The sequence below is a fragment of the Pongo pygmaeus genome, chromosome 1 (assembly GCF_028885625.2).
Source record: "Pongo pygmaeus isolate AG05252 chromosome 1, NHGRI_mPonPyg2-v2.0_pri, whole genome shotgun sequence".
NCBI classification, from domain to species: domain Eukaryota; kingdom Metazoa; phylum Chordata; class Mammalia; order Primates; family Hominidae; genus Pongo; species Pongo pygmaeus.
The window spans coordinates 180,460,371-180,479,531 of NC_072373.2; the positions used below are offsets into that span (position 1 = coordinate 180,460,371).

Sequence of the window (19,161 nt, forward strand, 5' to 3'; positions counted from 1 at the left end):
TCTCCTTCCACTACAATGTAAGCTCTACAAGGGCATTGTTTTATCAATACCACATGTCTAGAACTGTTCTAAGTGTATAGTATGTTCTCAATAAAGATTTCTTAAATGAATAACTGAATTACTGATATTGTCTGGAAGTGATATTTTAGCTGACATATGATAGGGACTGGATAATTGAAGAAAAGGGCAAAGAGTGGTCCAGGCAGCAGGAAAACCGTGTGCAAAGAACCCAAGACATGGAAACATGTTATGCTGTGTTTAAGGAACTGAAAGGAGACAAGTGTGGGTACACGTGGGGCAATGGGAAGAGAGAAGAGGTACGCTGAAGCCAGATCTTCCAGTACTTTGTAGAATATGATATGAATTTGGGTCAGAAATCCTAAGAATAATGGGAAGCCATTGAAGGCTTTTAAGTGGGAGCATGCCATGATTAGAATAATTAAAAAATAACTCTGGCTACAATATGGAGAGTACAGAGGATACAAGAGTGGATATAGGATTTACTCTCCACCAGCTACAGTGAGGAGAGTACAGAGGATACAAGAGTGCATATAGAGAGACCTTAGAAGGTAGCAGTGGAGATGAAGAGAAGGAATTGAGAAATACTTAGGAGATAAAATTAATAGGACTTAGTGAAATATGAGGATGATGGAGAAGGAAGTATTGAAGACAACTTCTCATTTTCTAATTTGTGCAACTGGATAGTTAGTGGTGCCATTACTGGGATAGGGAGCATTGGAAGGGGCCTTAGGTAGGTGTGAGAGGAAAGATCAATAATTTGGTTTTAGATAAGTGGAGATTCAGGTATCTTTAGGACATCCAAATAAGTAGAGAGATTGACAAGGCAGTTGAATTTACAAGAAAAGTATAAACTGGCATAGAGATAATTATTTTGACATAGAAATAATTACTCAAGCTGTGGGTGTGGATGAAATTGCCTAGAGGGAGAAGAGGCCTGGGATGAAGTGTTGAGTAGCTGCAATATTTCAATGCCTTCCAAAGAGACTGAGAAGGTGCGACTGGAGAGATTAGAGCACAACTAAAGGAATGTTTCAAGATAAATGGAATACTCAGTAGACTGAATGCTGCCAAGCAATATAAAATGAAGGGCTAAAAAACTAGATTTAGCAACAGAGAGGTCATTGGTAACATTGATGGTAGAAAATTGATGATGGTAAAAAGCCAGGTCATTTAGGCAAATAATGCCTCGGTCTTTGTTTAATTCAAATTTCTGAGAGAGATAATTTTATTGACCCTTATTGTCTTTTACCACTAAATCACAGTCCAGTTGTCAGGACTGACTGGTTTTAGATTAGGTGTCCAGCTATTGCTGGCTGGAGTCACCTGATACAAAATATGGCCATCTGGTAATTTCTTATCTCACTTGAAATAGCCAACATTTATGAAGTGTTTATTTTGTACCACCCATTATACTAAGTGCTTTATACATTTTATTTCAGTCTCATAACAACTCTCTAAGGTATTCTCTATGTTTTATATGTGGAGAAGTTTTGGCACAGAGAAGTTGACAACTTAATTAAGATCTGCAAAGAATTAGTAGAAGATTAGTTTTTTTGACAATTTAAATGTTATCCAGATTCATTATTTGGCTTTGTGTTTGTATTACAACATACTACGTTCTGAAGAAATCATAGCCATGATGAAAATTCCTGCCTTACAGGAAATACTCTAAACTAAGCATATTCTAACAAGGTGAAATGGAAAGAAATGAGCTCAGATCCTTGTATAAACCCTACTTCTGTGACTTATTATATGTGGACCTTGGACTCAAGTTTTATGATCTTCAGTTTCCGCATTTGTAAAATGGGGATGATATTTGCAGGATAGTTGTGAATATTAGAGATCATATACTTGAAGTGTCCAATAAATGTTATGTCCTTAGTTCACTTGAAGCTTGAATATAAAAAATTTCAAATGTATTGCATATACTTTACATATAAAAGAAATTATATAAACATACAATGATGAGTATAAGAAATTCTATTTTTTCTTCATTGGTTTTTCACTGCTTTGCTGTCAGAAGAAAGGCAGACATTCAGTTTTGGAGAATGTAGAATTGTTACCTGAACTGTGTATCATGGGACCAGTCTCTGTGTGGGGTAGATTTTGAGGAATTTCTTGGAGGAATGAAGGGACCCTTAAGATATCTTAAGCATGCTTTTATATGTAAAGTATATGCAATACATTAAAAATTTTTTATATTCAAGCTCTTACAGAGCATGTAGATAGCTCTGTAAGAGGGTCAGATTTACAAAAGGAAGTTTCTTCTTTTAAATCTTGTGCTTTAAAATGGGGACACAAATGTCAGGACTTTTTCCCTATAAATTTGATTATCAATACTAATAAAAAAGAAAACCTTACAGTTAATTATATGTAGGAGTATTAGTCTCATGCTAGATTGCACCTGCTTCTTTTTCTTAGCTTCTTCTCCCTCTCTTCCAGCTATCTTAAAAAAGCTTTTATTTTAGTTACCCGGTAAAATAATTTGTTTTTCTATTTTGTCAAGTTATTCTGTGGAAGCCCATGTAGGCAAACATTTTTTTAAATGATGCAGTCTGTTTTAAAATGGACTGTACCTTAATCACTCTTTGTGAAATAAATGGGTCTTTTTTAAAAAGCAGTTCTATATGAATCAAAAACCAATTATGGGCAGAATGTTGAAATTGTAAAACGCCTTAGAAATGAGAATATTGTTTGATAGCTTGTGTTAGTGGTTAGACAAAGTAATAGTTAAGCCTTTTTTGTTTTAGTATCTGTATTTGTTAACTGGGGATAATAACAGCTACTTTTAAGGTGAGAATTAGAGATAAGTTGTGGAAAGTATATCATGTCTTACACCACCAAAGAAATGATATCTTGATTGGTGTCTGTGTGTGTTTGTGTGTGTGTGTGTGTGTGTGTCAGAGACAGAGAGAGAGAGAGAGAGAGAGAGAGAGAGAGAGACAGACAGAGAGAGAGAGAGATAATATTTTTTTTCCTAAAGGCATAGTAGAAAATCACCTTTAAAAGAAGAGGATATCCAGGTCTGCAGTCCCTTATCTGGCAGGTTTGGATGCAAATATATTTCAGAACTCAGATTTCTTTTTATTATGGAAAGGCAATACTGCATATGTACTGTCAATTACATAATACCCCCAATGGAGTATGAGATAGTACCATGTAATCAAACATATCAATATCACATTCACTGTAAGTGAATAAAAATTATAAACAGTCACATAAATTTGGGTTGGATTTTGCTATCAAATTAGTTTTGGTGCCAAAGTTAGATATTTGGTGATTTTGGAATTATGGAAAAGGGAATGTGGACTTACATAATTTTATTCACTTTTGGAAATATTTTCAAAAGTTTAAAATATTTTTCTCACTTTTAGATTTTCTGTATTATAAGTGAACTATAATGTAATATTAATATCTCAAAAGTATTGAGACAGAAAACACTTTTTTGACAGAAAGTTTGTGTTTGTTTCTTCTAAGGCTCTTTGATAATGTCTGTATTTCTGAGATCCATGAATGTTGTAATTTGCTTCAGTTTCAGCATTGTGGCTCAGTGTCACTTTCAATGAAAGATACTAAAGATCTATATGTATTAAGAAAGTCAGAGGATGTGAATATTTTGCATATATATTCTAAACAAAATCACAGCTTTGTCTTTGAGTCATTTAAGAACAGCACAGTTTTATGTGAGTTTCAGAGTATTTTTATTAGTTGTTAAATGTCAGCAATGGAGTATTAATTTTAATATAGATTTAAGGAAAAATTTCACTCTTAGATGAATTTGATGTTTCTGATTATAAAAATTATTGCAAGTTTAAAAGCTTGCAGTACTTAATTGATAGTGTTCACCATATGGGAATATGCTAATCTTTGCTTTTTATATTCCTCATTTATTTAATGGGATCCATAAAACAAATTTCTCTTTTTTAAAACTTCAGAGGAAGATGTTTTTATTTGTCATATATATTTAAGAACTATTGGTTGTATACTTTTGAGTCTCTAAACAGACTTGGAAAAAAGTGTACTTTCATGTCATCTGAAGGAAAACAAAGCAATGAAACACAACAGGGCTTCTAAAATTTTATACAGGATTGAAAACTTTTATATAAGATTGTCAGTTCCTAAATAAATATTTTGAAAAATATTATAGAAATAAATCTCTTGGGGAAGGGACATCAAAAACAACCTGCCAGTAATTATAGTTTGCTTGTCTTTCTTTCTGGAGTAATAGATGAATCTCTGTGTCGTGGCTTTGTGGAATAAATTACTATTATGGGCTGTGTTACTTTATATATTTATGTATGTATCCATTTTTATTTTATTCCATTTCAACTTTTATTTTAGGCTCATGGGGTACACACACAGGTTTGTTATATGGATAAATTGCATGTTGCTGGGGTTTGGTGTACAGGTTATTTCATCACCCAGGTAATAGGCATAGTATCCAACAGGTGGTTTTTCAACCCTCACCTTCCTGCCGCTCTCTACCCTAAAGCAGGTCTTGGTGTCTGTTGTTCCCTTCTTTGTTTCCATGTGTAACTAGTGTTTAGCTTCCTCTTATAAGTGAGGACATGCGGTACTTGGTTTTCTGTTCCTGCGTTAATTCCCTTAGTAGAATGGCCTCCAGCTCCACCTATGTTGCTGCAAAGGACATGATCTTGTTTCTTTATATGGCTTTCTTTTTTACGCATAGTATTCTGTGGTATATATGTATATAATAATTGAGGAGTAGGCTAGGATTTTCGCAGTTGTGTTTGATTGAGTCCTCCTCAACCGCCCACTATAATGGATAGGATTGTGATAGATAGGAGGATGTTCGTGTTTATTGATGGGAAAATTTGAAATATAATCGAGATAGGGGCTAGTTTTTGTCATGTAAGGAGAAGTATGCCAGATATTAGAGAGTTTCCTGAGTCCCCTCTGGGACTCAGAAGTGAAAGGGGGCTATTCCTAGTTTTATTACTAGGGCCGTTATTATTATTAAGGATGAAAATTGATTAATAGTATTTATTATTGTTCATTGTCCAGAAGACAGGTTATTGGAAATGATAGCTATCATGAGAATTATAGATGTGGTTGCTTGTGTAAGGAAATATTTGCTGATGGCTTCTGTAGAGCGGGGATTTATTTTATATATATATATCACATTTTCTTTTCCCTGTCCACTGTTGATGGGCTTTGGGTTGATTCCATGTCTTCCCTATTGTGAATAGTGTGGCGATGAACGTATGTGTGCATGTGTCTTTATGGTAGAACAATTTAGATTTCTTTGGGTATATACTCAGTAGTGGGATTGCTAGATCAAATGGTAGTTCTAAGTTCTTTGAGAAATCTCCAAAGTGCTTTCTACAGCAGCTGAACTAATTTATATTCCTATTAACCATGTATATGTGTTCCCCTTTCTCTGCAGGCTCTCCGGCATCTGTTGCTTTTTGACTTTTTAGTAATAGCCATTCTGACTGGTGTGAAATGGTATTTCACTGTGGTTTTGATTTGCATTTCTCCAATAATTAGTGATGTTGAGCATTTATCATATGCTTGTTGGCCGCATGTATGTGTGTGCTGAGCATTTTTTCATATGCTTGTTGGCCACATGTATATCTTCTGAGAAGTGCCTATTCATCTCCTTTGCTCGCTTTTTATTATTTTTATTTATTATTTTTTGAGACAAAGTCACACTCTGTCACCTAAGATGGAGTACAGTGGCACAATCTTGGCTCACTGCAATCTCTGCCTCCTGGATTCAAGTGATTGTCCTGCCTCAGCCTCCTGAGTAGCTGGGATTACAAGCGCACACCACCATGCCTGGCTAATTTTTGTGTTTTTTAGTAGAGATGGGTTTTGCCATGTTGGCCAGGCTGGTCTGGAACTCCTGACCTTAGGTCATCTGCCCACCTTGGCCTCCCAAAGTGCTACAATTACAGGCGTGAGCCACTACGCCCAGCCTGTTAATTTGTTTAAATTCCTTATAGATTCTGGATAGTAGACCTTAGTTGAATGCATAGTTTGCAAAAATTTTCTCCCATTCTGTAGGTTGTCTGATTACTCTGTTGATAGTTTCTTTTGCTGTGCAGAAGCTCTTTAGTTTAATTAGGTCACACTTGTCAATTTTTGTTTTTGTTGCAGTTGCTTTTCATGTCTCCATCATCAAATCTTTGCCAGGGCCTATGTTCAAAATGGTATTTCCCAGGTTTTCTTTAGGGTTTTTACAGTTTTAGTTTTACATTTAAGTCATTAATCCATCTTGAGTTGATTTTTGTATATGTTTCAATCTTCTGCATGTGACCAGCCAGTTATCCCAGCACTGTTTATTGAATAGGGAGTCATTTCCCTATTGCTTGTTTTGTCTACTTTGTTGAAGATCAGATAGTTGTAGGTGTGCAGTTTTATTTCTGCTTCCTCTATTCTGTTCCATGGGTCTTTGTGTCTGTTTTTGTACTAGTACCATGCTGTTTTAGTTACTGTAGTGTTTTAGTATAGTTTGAAGTCAGGTAATGTGATGCCTCTGGCTTTGTTTTTTTTGTTTTTGCTTAGGATTGCTTTGGGTATATTTATTTATGTTTTGAGACAGGGTCTTGCACTGTCATCCAGGCTGCAATACTGTGGAATGATCATGGCTCACTGCAGCCTTGATTTCCCAGCTCAAGTGATGGTCTCATCTCAGCCTCCCAACTGGCTGGAACTACAGGCACATGCCACCACACACAGCTAATTTTTTAATATTTTGTAGAGGCAAGGTCTCACTCTGTTTCACAGGATTTTTATTTGTTTTCAAAATTACTTGTTCATTCAAAACTATACTGAATACCTTCTATGCACCAAGCATTGTGCTAAACTCTGGAAATTCACAGATGTATTATAAAAAGTCCTTGCCTTCAAGGAGCTCCTATCCTAGTGGAGGAGAAATAGAGCTAGAAAATTATCATTCAGGCAACATAGAGTTGTACACAGAATTCTGAGGCCAGAGAACGGTTCCCTGACAGCCTGGGGATAGTGGTAGTAGTTCAAGAAGGTGTCCTAGATTAGAGTAAGGGACACATTAATTGAGTCTTGAATGATGAGAAGGAATTAGCCCAGTGGAGGTGGTAGGCAGAAGTGTGGAGAGAAGGAATGAAGGGCAGAGAAAGCAACATGTGCATCACAAACTTGTGGAGGTGAGAGAATAATGCTTACTTAGAATGTTGTTAAAATTGCACACCTATTAACAGAGCTAAAGACTATATTTCTTCCTTTCTCCTCAGATTCTTAAACATTTCTGGAGTCATAGATTCCCTTGATTAACTGATAAAAACCAATGAATTCTTCCTCATGGAAATGCACAGTACATGCAAGCACACAAAAATTTGAAATGATTTCAAGGTATGAAATCCTGAAGCTCAAATTAAGAAGTCCTCTGGGCCGGGCATGGTAGCTGACGCCTGTAATCCCAGCACTTTGGGAGGCCAAGGCAGGTGGACCACTTGAGTTCAGAAGTTCGAGACCAGCCTGGCCAACATGGTGAATCCCCGTCTCTACTAGAAATACAAAAATTAGCTGGGCGTGTTGGCTTGCACCTATAGTCCCAGCTACTCAGGAGGTTGAGGCAGGAGAATTGCTTGAGCCTGGGAGGTGGAGGTTGCAGTGAGCTGAGACTATACTATTGCACAGAGCAAGACTCTATCTCCAAAAAAAAAAAAAAAAAAAAAATCCTCTGTTCATTAGTTATGAGGTCTATTTAGGAAACTGATCTTGAAAGTAGGAATACTTTGGTGAAAAGGGTTGATCTAATAACATTTGTATTAGAGCAGCTGGCCCCTAAATTGTTTTGTTTATCTTTTTCTTTTTTTTTTGAGACAGAGTCCCAGTCGGCCAGGCTGGAGTGCAGTGGTGTGATCTTGGCTCAATGCAGCCTCCACCTCCTGGGTTCAAGTGATTCTCCTACCTCAGCCTCCCAAGTAGCTGGGACTACAGGTGCATGCCACCACGCCCAGCTAATTTTTGTATTTTTAGTAGAGACAGGGTTTCACCGTGTTGGCCATGATGGTCTCGATCTCTTGACCTCGTGATCTGCCCTCCTCAGCCTCCCAAAGTGTTGGGATTACATGTGTGAGCCACCACGCCTGGCCTTTAAAACCTCATTTGGATGTATCTGTCTCTGTTGACAGCGTGACATAATAAATAGGGCATGGATTTTGAAATTACAAAGATAAGATTTGAAACATTCAACTCTACCAATTAATGTGTAATAGTGTTTCTCTAACCCAGTTTTCATCTTTAAATGGAGATACTAGTCCTTTATCAAATAGGGTTGTGAGGTGTATGTAATGCATATAGTATAGGAGAAACTGTCTTCACTAAGTAATTGGATTAATTGGTGCCTTTCATTCTATTAGACATACAGCTTTATACATGTTTAAAGATCTTCTCCAGTCATGTAACTACCCCAGGTGCTTTAAGAAAACAATTTTATAAATGTATTTGGATGGAACATCAGACCCTGTGTCATAAACATATTAGGAAGAACTTAATAATTTTAATAAAAATTGGAAATATGTTCCTAAGTTGTAATACTGTAACTTCTCATCTTAGTAGTGTCATTACCAATGATGTACCATTACAAGAATAGCAGTGATTATGGGAAATGCTAGTAAACTTTTTGCAGCTTACTAACAATTATAAATGTTTTAAACTTTCCTATAAAAGACTAAAAAGCTTTTATCTCAGTTTAGGTTTATCAAATTGTGGGGTCTTTAATTTGCATCACACATATTATACAGCTGGATGAAAACCAAATGATTTAATAAAAGTGGTGGGTAATTTTTTATTCTTTTCTCTAATGAGACTGATTCTTTTGCTTCAATTTAATAGAAACTACACATGGTCCAGGACTCAGCTTCATGAAGAAACTTTCCCCTATATTTTGAGGAAGGACTCATGATCTCATTTACTCTTTTTATTAATTCCTATAACCTGATTTAATAAAGCCCTAAGAAAGAGGACTGTTTCCTCCTTTAAATTCACATTTGCTAGTTTGGGACTAATTTTGTGTTGTGTTGTACTGATTAGAGCTTTTCTATTTCTGGGAGATTTTACATTTTGACTAGATCAGTGTATCTTTAATTCGATAGAGTTTCTTCAATTAAGGAACTTAATAGACAACTGAAGTACTGTATATATTTTTAATGGAAATTGGAAGTGGTTATATTCTGAGACAATGGGTGTTGTAACTAACTACTGAAACAAATTATGATTCCAGGGTCACATTACTTTTTGGTGGAAACAAACCAGGACATGTTTTTTTCCTTTATTATTTGTACATCCTTACGATCAACGTGGTTTCAAGTTGGCAAAAAAGTTGTTCTCAGAAAATTTTACATGTGATCCTGATAAAGTATAATTTTCTTCAGATATATAATTTTAATGCAGTTTCACATTTAGGCTATCAAAAGTTGCCAACTCACCCTTGAAAACACACTATACACTTAAAAAGCTCTGGGAATGAGCTTCTTGCTTTTAGGGTGACAAAAGCATCCTTATCCTACTGATGTAGTCTCTGAACATATACATATTTTGAAAGCTTAAGAGTTTTGACTGGTTTTCAAAAACAGGATTAAGTATTATCAGGATAGATAAATTACTTTTGTTGCTGTCCTAGCAAGCTAAATGTTCTTATATTGCTAATTTAAAATTTTTTCTTGTTTATTTATTAAAAATTAAAAAAATTGTGGGTATGTAGTAGGTGTATATATTTATTAGGGTACATGTGATGTTTTGATATAGGCATGCAATGTGAAACAAGCACATCAAGGAGAATGGGGTGTCCATCCTCTCAAGCATTTATCCTTTGAGTTAGAATATAATTACACTCTAAATTATTTTAAAATGTATAATTAAGTTATTATTGACTCTAGTCACCCTATTGGGCTATCACGATAGCAGGTCTTGTGGTAGGTCTTATTCATTCTATTTTTTTTTCAACCCATTAACTATCCCCAGCCTCCCACTAACCTTCTCAGCCTCTGGTAAACATTATTCTACTCTCTATGTCCGTGAGTTCAATTATTTTGATCTGTAGATCCCACATATAAGTGAGAACATGTGATGACATATGTCTTTCTGTGCCTGGTTTATTTCACTTAGCATAATGATCTCCAGTTCCATCCACATTGTTGCAAATGACAGGATCTCATTCTGTTTTAGCTGAATAGTACTCCATTGTGTGTATGTACCACATTTTCTTTATCCGTTCATCTGTTGTTGGACACTTTGGTTGTTTCCAAATCTTAGCTATTGTAAACAATTCTGCAACAAACATTGGAGTGCAGATATTTCCTCAATATACTGATTTCCTTTCTTTTGGTTATATACCCAGCAGTGAGATTGCTGGATCATAGGTAGCTCAATTTTTAGTTTCTTGAGGAACCTCCAAATACTTCTCAATAGTGGTTGTACTAATTTACATTCCCACCAGCAGTATACAAGGGTTCACTTTTCTCTATATCCTCTCCAGAATGTTATTGCCTGTCTTTTTGACATAAGACATTTTAACTTGGTGAGATGATATATCATTGTAGTTTTGATTTGCACTTCTCTGATGATCAATGATGTCAAACACCTTTTCATATGCCTGTTTGCCATTTTGATGTCTTCTTTTAAAAAATATCTATTCAAATCTTTTGCCCATTTTTTGATCAGATTACTGACTTTTTTCCTATGGAGTAGTTTGAGCTCCTTATATATGCTGGTTATTAATCCCTTTAACAAATTAACAAATTTAACAAATCTTTTTATTAAATTTATCTGATAGGATTCTGAATTCCTTCTCTGTGTTATGGGTAGTTTGTAAATATTTTCTCCCTTTCTGTGAGCTGTCTCTTAAATTTGTTGATTGTATCCTTTGCTTTGCAGATGCTTTTTAACTTGATGTGATCCCATTTGTCTATTTTTGCTTTGATTGCTGAGCTTGTGAGATACTGCTCCAGGAATCTTTGCCCAGTCCAATGTCCTGGAGAATATCCCCAATGTTTTCTTGCAGTAGTTTTATAGTTTGATTTCTTAGATTTAAGTCTTGAATCTATTTTGATTTGATTGTTGTGTATGGCAAGAGATAGAGGTCTAGTTTTATTTTTCTGCATATGAATATTCAGTTTTCCTAGCACCATTTACTGAAGAGACTGTCCTTTCCCCAGTGTATGTTCTTGGCACCTTTGTTGAAAATGATTTCATTGTATGTGTGTGGATTTGTTTCTGGGTTCTCTATTCTGTCCCATTGGTCTATGTGTCTGTTTTTATGCCAGTACCATGCTATTTTGGTTACTATAGCTCTATCATATAATTTGAATCAGGTAATGTGATCCTCCAGTTTTGTTTTGTTTTTTTTTTTTTTGCTTTAGGATAGCTTTGGCTCTTGTGTGTGTGTGTGTGTGTGTGTGTGTGTGTGTGTGTTTGTGGTTCCTTACAAATTTGGGGATTGTGTTTTCTATTTCTGTGAAGAATCTCATTGATATTTTGATAGAGATTGCATGAATATGTAGATTGCTTTGGATAGCATGAACATTTTAACAGTATTGATTCTTCCAATCCATGAATGATGAATTTATTTTTTTGAGATGGAGTCTTGCTCTATTGCCTAGGCTGGAGTGCAGTGGCATGATTTTGGCTCACTGCAACCTCCGCCTCCCAGGTTCAAGTGATTCTCCTGCTTCAGCCTCCCGAGTAGCTGGGACTACAGGCATGTACCACCACGTCCGGCTAATTTTTTGTATTTTTAGTAGAGATAAGGTTTCATCTTGTTAGCCAGGATGGTCTCAATCTCCTGACCTCGTGATCCACCCGCCTCCACCTCCCAAAGTGCTGGGATTACAGGCATGAGCCACTGTGCCTGGCCGAATATCTTTTTATTTTTTGATGTCCTCTTTAATTTCTTTGATCAATATTTTATAGTTTTCACTGTAGAGAGCTTTCACTTCTTTGGTTAAGTTAATTTTTTGGTATTTAATTTCATTTGTGACTATTGCAAATGGAATTAATTTTTTGATTTCTCTTTTAGATTGTTCATTTTTGGCATATAGAAATGCTACTGATATTTGTATGTGGATTTCGTACTCTGCAACTTTGTTTATCAGTTCTAATAGTTTTTTGGTGGAATCTTTAGATTTTTTTCAAATACAAGATCCTCTACAAACAATAATAATTTGACTTCTTCCTTCACAATTTGGATGCCCTTTATTTTTTTTTTTTTCTTGTCTGATTGCTCTGGGTAGGACTTTCATTACTATGTCGAATAACAGTGGTGAAAGTAAGCATCTTTGTTGTGTTCCAGATTTCAGAGGACAGGCCTTCAGTTTTTCCCTATTCAGCATGATACTAGCTGTGGTCTGTCTTTAGGTTTTTTATTGTGTTGAGATATATTCCCTCTATATCCAGTTTTTTGAGTTTTTCTTTTATCATGAAGGGATGTTGAATTTTATCAAATTCGTTTCAGCATCAATTGAAATGATTATATGGTTTATTATTATTATTATTATACTTTAAGTTTTAGGGTACATGTGCACAATGTGCAGGTTAGTTACATATGTATACATGTGCCATGCTAGTGTGCTGCACCCATTAACTCACCATTTAGCATTAGGTATATCTCCTAATGCTATCCCTCCCCCCTCCCCCCACCCCAAAACAGTCCCCAGAGTGTGATGTTCCCCTTCCTGTGTCCATGTGTTCTCATTGTTCAATTCCCATCTATGAGTGAGAACATGCGGTGTTTGGTTTTTTGTCCTTGTGATAGTTTACTGAGAATGATGATTTCCAATTTCATCCATGTCCCTACAAAGGACATGAACTCATCATTTTTTTATGGCTGCATAGTATTCCATGGTGTATATGTGCCACATTTTCTTAATCCAGTCTATCATTGTTGGACATTTGGGTTGGTTCCAAGTCTTTGCTATTGTGAATAGTGCCGCAATAAACATATGTGTGCATGTGTCTTTATAGCAGCATGATTTATAGTCCTTTGGGTATATACCCAGTAATGGGACGGCTGGGTCAAATGGTATTTCTAGTTCTAGATCCCTGAGGAATCGCCACACTGACTTCCACAATGGTTGAACTAGTTTACAGTCCCACCAACAGTGTAAAAGTGTTCCTATTTCTCCACATCCTCTCCAGCACCTGTTGTTTCCTGACTTTTTAATGATTGCCATTCTAACTGGTGTGAGATGGTATCTCATTGTGGTTTTGATTTGCATTTCTCTGATGGCCAGTGATGATGAGCACTTTTTCATGTGTCTTTTGGCTGCATAAATGTCTTCTTTTGAGAAGTGTCTGTTCATATCCTTTGCCCACTTTTTGAAGGGGTTGTTTGTTTTTTTCTTGTAAATGTGTTGGAGTTCATTGTAGATTCTGGATATTAGCCCTTTGTCAGATGAGTAGGTTGCGAAAATTTTCTCCCATTTTGTAGGTTGCCTGTTCACTCTGATGGTAGTTTCTTTTGCTGTGCAGAAGCTCTTTAGTTTAATTAGATCCCATTTGTCAATTTTGGCTTTTGTTGCCATTGCTTTTGGTGTTTTAGACATGAAGTCCTTGCCCATGCCTATGTCCTGAATGGTAATGCCTAGGTTTTCTTCTAGGATTTTGATGGTTTCAGGTCTAACGTTTAAGTCTTTAATCCATCTTGAATGAATTTTTGTATAAGGTGTAAGGAAGGGATCCAGTTTCAGCTTTCTACATATGGCTAGCCAGTTTTCCCAGCACCATTTATTAAATAGGGAATCCTTTCCCCATTGCTTGTTTTTCTCAGGTTTGTCAAAGATCAGATAGTTGTAGATGTGCGGCATTATTTCTGAGGGCTCTGTTCTGTTCCATTGATCTATATCTCTGTTTTGGTACCAGTACCATGCTGTTTTGGTTACTGTAGCCTTGTAGTATAGTTTGAAGTCAGGTAGCGTGATGCCTCCAGCTTTGTTCTTTTGGCTTAGGATTGACTTGGCGATGCGGGCTCTTTTTTGGTTCCATGTGAACTTTAAAGTGGTTTTTTCCAATTCTATGAAGAAAGTCATTGGTAGCTTGATGGGGATGGCATTGAATCTATAAATTACCTTGGGCAGTATGGCCATTTTGACAATATTGATTCTTCCTACCCATGAGCATGGAATGTTCTTCCATTTGTTTGTATCCTCTTTTATTTCATTGAGCAGTGGTTTATAGTTCTCCTTGAAGAGGTCCTTCATGTCCCTTGTAAGTTGGATTCCTAAGTATTTTATTCTCTTTGAAGCAATTGTGAATGGGAGTTCACTCATGATTTGGCTCTCTGTTTGTCTGTTATTGGTGTATAAGAATGCTTGTGATTTTTGTACATTGATTTTGTATCCTGAGACTTTGCTGAAGTTGCTTATCAGCTTAAGGAGATTTTGGGCTGAGACAATGGGGTTTTCTAGATATACAATCATGTCGTCTGCAAACAGGGACAATTTGATTTCCTCTTTTCCTAATTGAATCCCCTTTATTTCCTTCTCCTTCCTAATTCCCCTGGCCAGAACTTCCAACACTGTGTTGGGTGAGAGAAGGCATCCCTGTCTTGTGCCAGTTTTGGTTTTTGTCCTTTATTCTGTTGATATGATGTATCATATTGATTGATTTACATATGTTGATCCTTGCATTGCTTGCATATTCCATCCTTGCATTGCTGGGGTAAATTCCACTTGGTCATGATGAATGAACTTTTTAATGTGTTGTTAAATTTAGTTTGCCAGTATTTTGTTGAGGATTTTTGCATCAGTTTCTATTAATCAGGGATATTGGCCTGTAGTGTTTTTTGTTTGTTTGTTTGTTTGTTTGTTTGTTTTTTCCTAGATGTGTCTTTGTGTGGTTTTGATATCAGGGTAATACTGGCCTCATAGAATGAGTTTAGTAGTATTCCCTTCTCCTCTGTTTTTCAAAATAGTTTGAGTAGGATTGGTGTTAGTTCTTTAAATGTTTGATAAAATTCAGCAGTGAGGCCATCAGGTCTTGAGCTTTTCTTTGCTGGGGACTATTTATTATGGCTTCTACCTCATTACTTGTTATTGGTCTGTTTACGTTTTGAATTTTTTTATGGTTCAATTTTGGTAGGTTGTATGTGTCTAGGAATTTATGCATTTCTGCTAGGTTTTTCATTTGATTGGCATATGGTTGCTCATGATGGCCTCTAATGATCCTTTGAATATCTGCCACATCAATTTTAGTGTCTTCTTTTTTCATTTCTGATTTTATTTATTGGAGACTTGTCTTTTCTTCTGAGTCTGGCTAAAGTTTGTCAGTTTTGTTTGTCTTCAAAAAGCCAAGTTTTTTGTTTTGTTAATCTTTTATATTACTTCAGTTCAATTTCGTATATTTCTTCTTTAATCTTTATTATTATTTTTTTCTATTAATTTTGGGTTTGTCTTGCCCTTGATTTTCTAGTTATTTAAGATGCATCATTAGGTTGTTAACTTTTTCTACTTTTTTGATGTAGTTTCTTATGGCAATAAACTCTCCTCTTAGTACTGCTAGTGCCATATCCCATAGGTTTTGGTATGTTATGTTTTTATTATCATTTGTTTTAAGAAAATGTTCAATTTCTTTCTTAATTTCTTTATTGACCCACTGGTCATTTAGGAGCAGTGTTTAATTTCCATACATTTCTATAGATTCCAAAATTCCTCTTGTTCTTGACTTCTAGTTTTATTCCCTGTGTTCAGAGAAGATACCTGATATAATTTTATTTTTTAAAAATTTTAAAGACTTGTTTTGTGTCCTAATACATGGTCTATCCTTGAGAATGAGGCATATGCTAAGGAGAAAAATGTGGATTCTGCAACCATTGGTTGAAATGTTCTGTAAATATCTGTTAGGTTCATTTGGTCTACAGTGCAGATTACATCTGATGTTTCTTTGTTGATGTTCTGTATGGATTGTCTGTCCAATGCTAAAAGCAGGGTGTTGAATGAGGTCTGTAGCTATTATTGTATTGGGGTCTATCTATCTCTTTAACTCTAATAATATTTTCTTTATATATCTGGGTGCTCCAGTGTAGGGTACATATATTTCTAATTGTTTTATCCTCTTGCTGAATTGGCCCCTTTATCATTAGATCATGACCTTGTCTCTTTTCATTGTTTTTTTCTTGAAATTTCTTTTGTCTGATACAAATATACCGACTTCTGCTCTTTTTGGGTTTCTATTTGCATGGAATATCTTTTTTCATACCTTTATTTTCAGTCTATGTGTGTCTTTATAGGTGAAGTGTGTTTCTTTTTTCCTTTTATTTGGACAGGGTCTCACTCTGTCACCTAGGCTGGAGTGCAGTGGCATGATCATGTCTCAATCAGTCTTGACATCCTGAGTTCAAGCAATCCTCTTGCCTCAGCCTCCTGAGTATCTGGGATTACAGGCATGTGCTTCCACACCCAGCTTTTCATTTTATTTTATTTTTGTAGGGACAGAATCTCACTTTGTTGCCCAGGCTGGTCTTGAACTCCTGGGCTCAACCAATCCTCCCTCCTCGACCTCCCAAAGTGCTAGGATTATGGATGTGAGCCACCATGCCTAGCCAGAAGTATGTTTCTTATACACAACAGATTCTTAGGTCTTGTTTTCTTATCCATGTAGCCACTGTATGTCTTTTGATTGGAGAGTTTTGTCCATTTACATTCAATGTTGTTATTGATAAATAAGGACTTCTGCCATTTTGTTACTTGTTTTTTGATTGTTTTGTGGTCTTCTTTCTTTCCTTTCTTGTCTTCCTTTTTGTGAAGATGATTTTCTGTGGTGAGGTATGTTTTAATTTCTGATTTTTTATTTTTTGTGTAAGTCATATATTTTTTGATTTGAGGTTAACATGGGGCTTGTAATTAAATTCTTATAACCCATTGTTTTAAACTAATGACAACTTAACACTGATTGCATAAACAAACAAGCAAAGAGAAAAACTAATAAAAACTCTACACTTTAAGTCTCACCCCTTTAAAATTTTTTTTTGTTTCTATTTATATCTTATACTGTTTTTGTCTTGAAAAGTTGTTGTGGTTATTATTTCTGATTGCTTCATCATTTAGTCTTTGTACTCAAGATAGGAGTAGTTTGTGTACCACAATTACAGTGTTAAAATATTCTGTGTCTTTTGTGTAGTTACTATTACCAGTGAGTTTTATATGTTCCAGTGATTTCTTCCTGCTCATTCATGTCCTTTTCTTTTAAATTGAAGAACTCCCTTTGGCATTTTTTGTAGGACAAGTCTAGTGTTGATGAAATCCCTCAGCTTTTGTTTGTCTGGGAAAGTCTTTATTTCCCCTTCATGTTTTAAGGATATTTTAGCTGGATACTCTATTCTAGGGTAAAGTTTTTTTGTTTTTTTGTTTTTTTTGTTTTTTTTTCCTTCTACACTTTAAATATGTCATGCTTGTCTCTCCTGGCCTGTAAGGTTTCCATTGAAAAGTCTGCTGCCAGGTGTATTGAAGCTCCATTGTATGTTATTTGTTTCTTTTCTCTTGCTGCTTTTAGGATCCTTTCTTTATCCTTGACCTTTGGGAGTTTGATTATTAAATGCTTTGAGACAATCTTCTTTGGATTAAATCCGCTTGGTTTTCTATAACCTTCTTGTACTTGAATATTGATATCTTTCTCTGAGTTTGGGAAATCCTCTTTTATTATCCCTTTGATAAACTGTCTACTTCTCTCTCTCTCTCTACCTCCTTTTTTTTTTTTTTTTTGAGGCGGAGTCTCGCTCTGTTGCCCAGGCTGGAGTGCAGTGATGCAATCTTGGCTCACTGCAAGCTCCGCTTCCTGGGTTCACGCCATTCTCCTGCCTCAGCCTCCCGAGTAGCTGGGACTAAAGGCGCCCGCCACCACGCCTGGCTAATTTTTTGTAGTTTTAGTAGAGACGGGGTTTCACCGTGTTAGCCAGGATGGTCTCGATCTCCTGACCTCATGATCTGCCTACCTCGGCCTCCCAAAGTGCTGAGATTACAGGCGTGAGCCACCGCACCTGGCCTCTACCTCTTTTTTAAGGCTAATAACTCTTGGATATGCCCTTTGAGGCTATATTCTAGATCTTGCAGACATGTTTAATTCTTTTTTATTTTGTCTCCTCTGACTATGTGTTTTCAAATAGTCAGCCTTTAAGCTCACTAATTCTTCTGTGTGATTGATTCTGCTATTAAGAGACTCTGATGCATTCTTCAATATATCAATTTCATTTTTCAACTCCAGATTTTCTGCTTGATACTTTTTAATTATTGTAATCTGTTGGTTGAATTTATCTGATAGGATTCTGAATTCCTTCTCTGTGTTATTTTGAATTTTACTGACTTTCTTCAAAACAGCTATTTTGAATTCTCTGAAAGGTCACATATCTCCGTGACTCCAGAATTGGTCACTGGTGACTTATTTAGTTCATTGTTTGAGGTCATGTCTTCCTGAATTGTCTTGATGCTTGTAGATGTTCGTTGGTGTATGGGCATTGAAGAATTAGGTATTTATTGTAGTCTTTGCAGTCTGAGCTTGTTTATACTTGTCCTTCTTCGAAAGGTTTTCCAGGTATTTGAAGGGACTTAGGTATTGTGATCTAAGATTTTGGCTACTGCAACTATATGTGCATTTGGGGGCACCTGAAACCCAGTAATGCTGTGGCTCTTCCAGACTCTAATAGGTACCATCTTGGTTGTTTTGGATAAAATCTGGAAGAATTTTCTGGATTACCAGGCAGAACTCTTACTCTCTTACCTGACTTTGTTACAAACAGAGTCTCTCTGTCTGTACTGGGATGCCTGGAGCTGAGGGAGGGGTGGCAGAAGAACTCCTGTGGCCACCAGCACTGGGACTGTGCTGGATCAGACCTGAAGCCAGCATATCCCTGGGTCTCACCAAAGGCCTGCGATAACCACTACCTGGCTATTGCCTATGTTTGCTCAAGTCTCTAAGGCTCTACAATCAGCAGGTGGCTAAGTCAGTAAGGCTTGTGTTCTTCCCTTCAGGGCCGTGAGTTCCTCCCATTCCTGGGCAGGTCTGGAGATGCCATCAGCGAGCTGGGTCCTGGAAACCTTAGGAATCTGCTTGTGCTCTATATTCCTGGAACTGCATATTCCAAGAGTCCATTTGGTACTGTACCCCACTGTGGCTGAGTTGGTATTTAGGTGCAAGACAAGTCCC

At 36.3% G+C, this 19,161-nt stretch overlaps 1 protein-coding gene across 2 annotated transcripts in view; it reads left to right on the forward strand.

Annotated features, from left to right (window-relative positions):
• The window catches only part of AGBL4 (AGBL carboxypeptidase 4), a 1,536,119-nt gene that overhangs the window by 1,683 nt on the left and 1,515,275 nt on the right, over positions 1 to 19,161 (forward strand). The gene's annotated exons all lie outside the window — the stretch shown is intronic.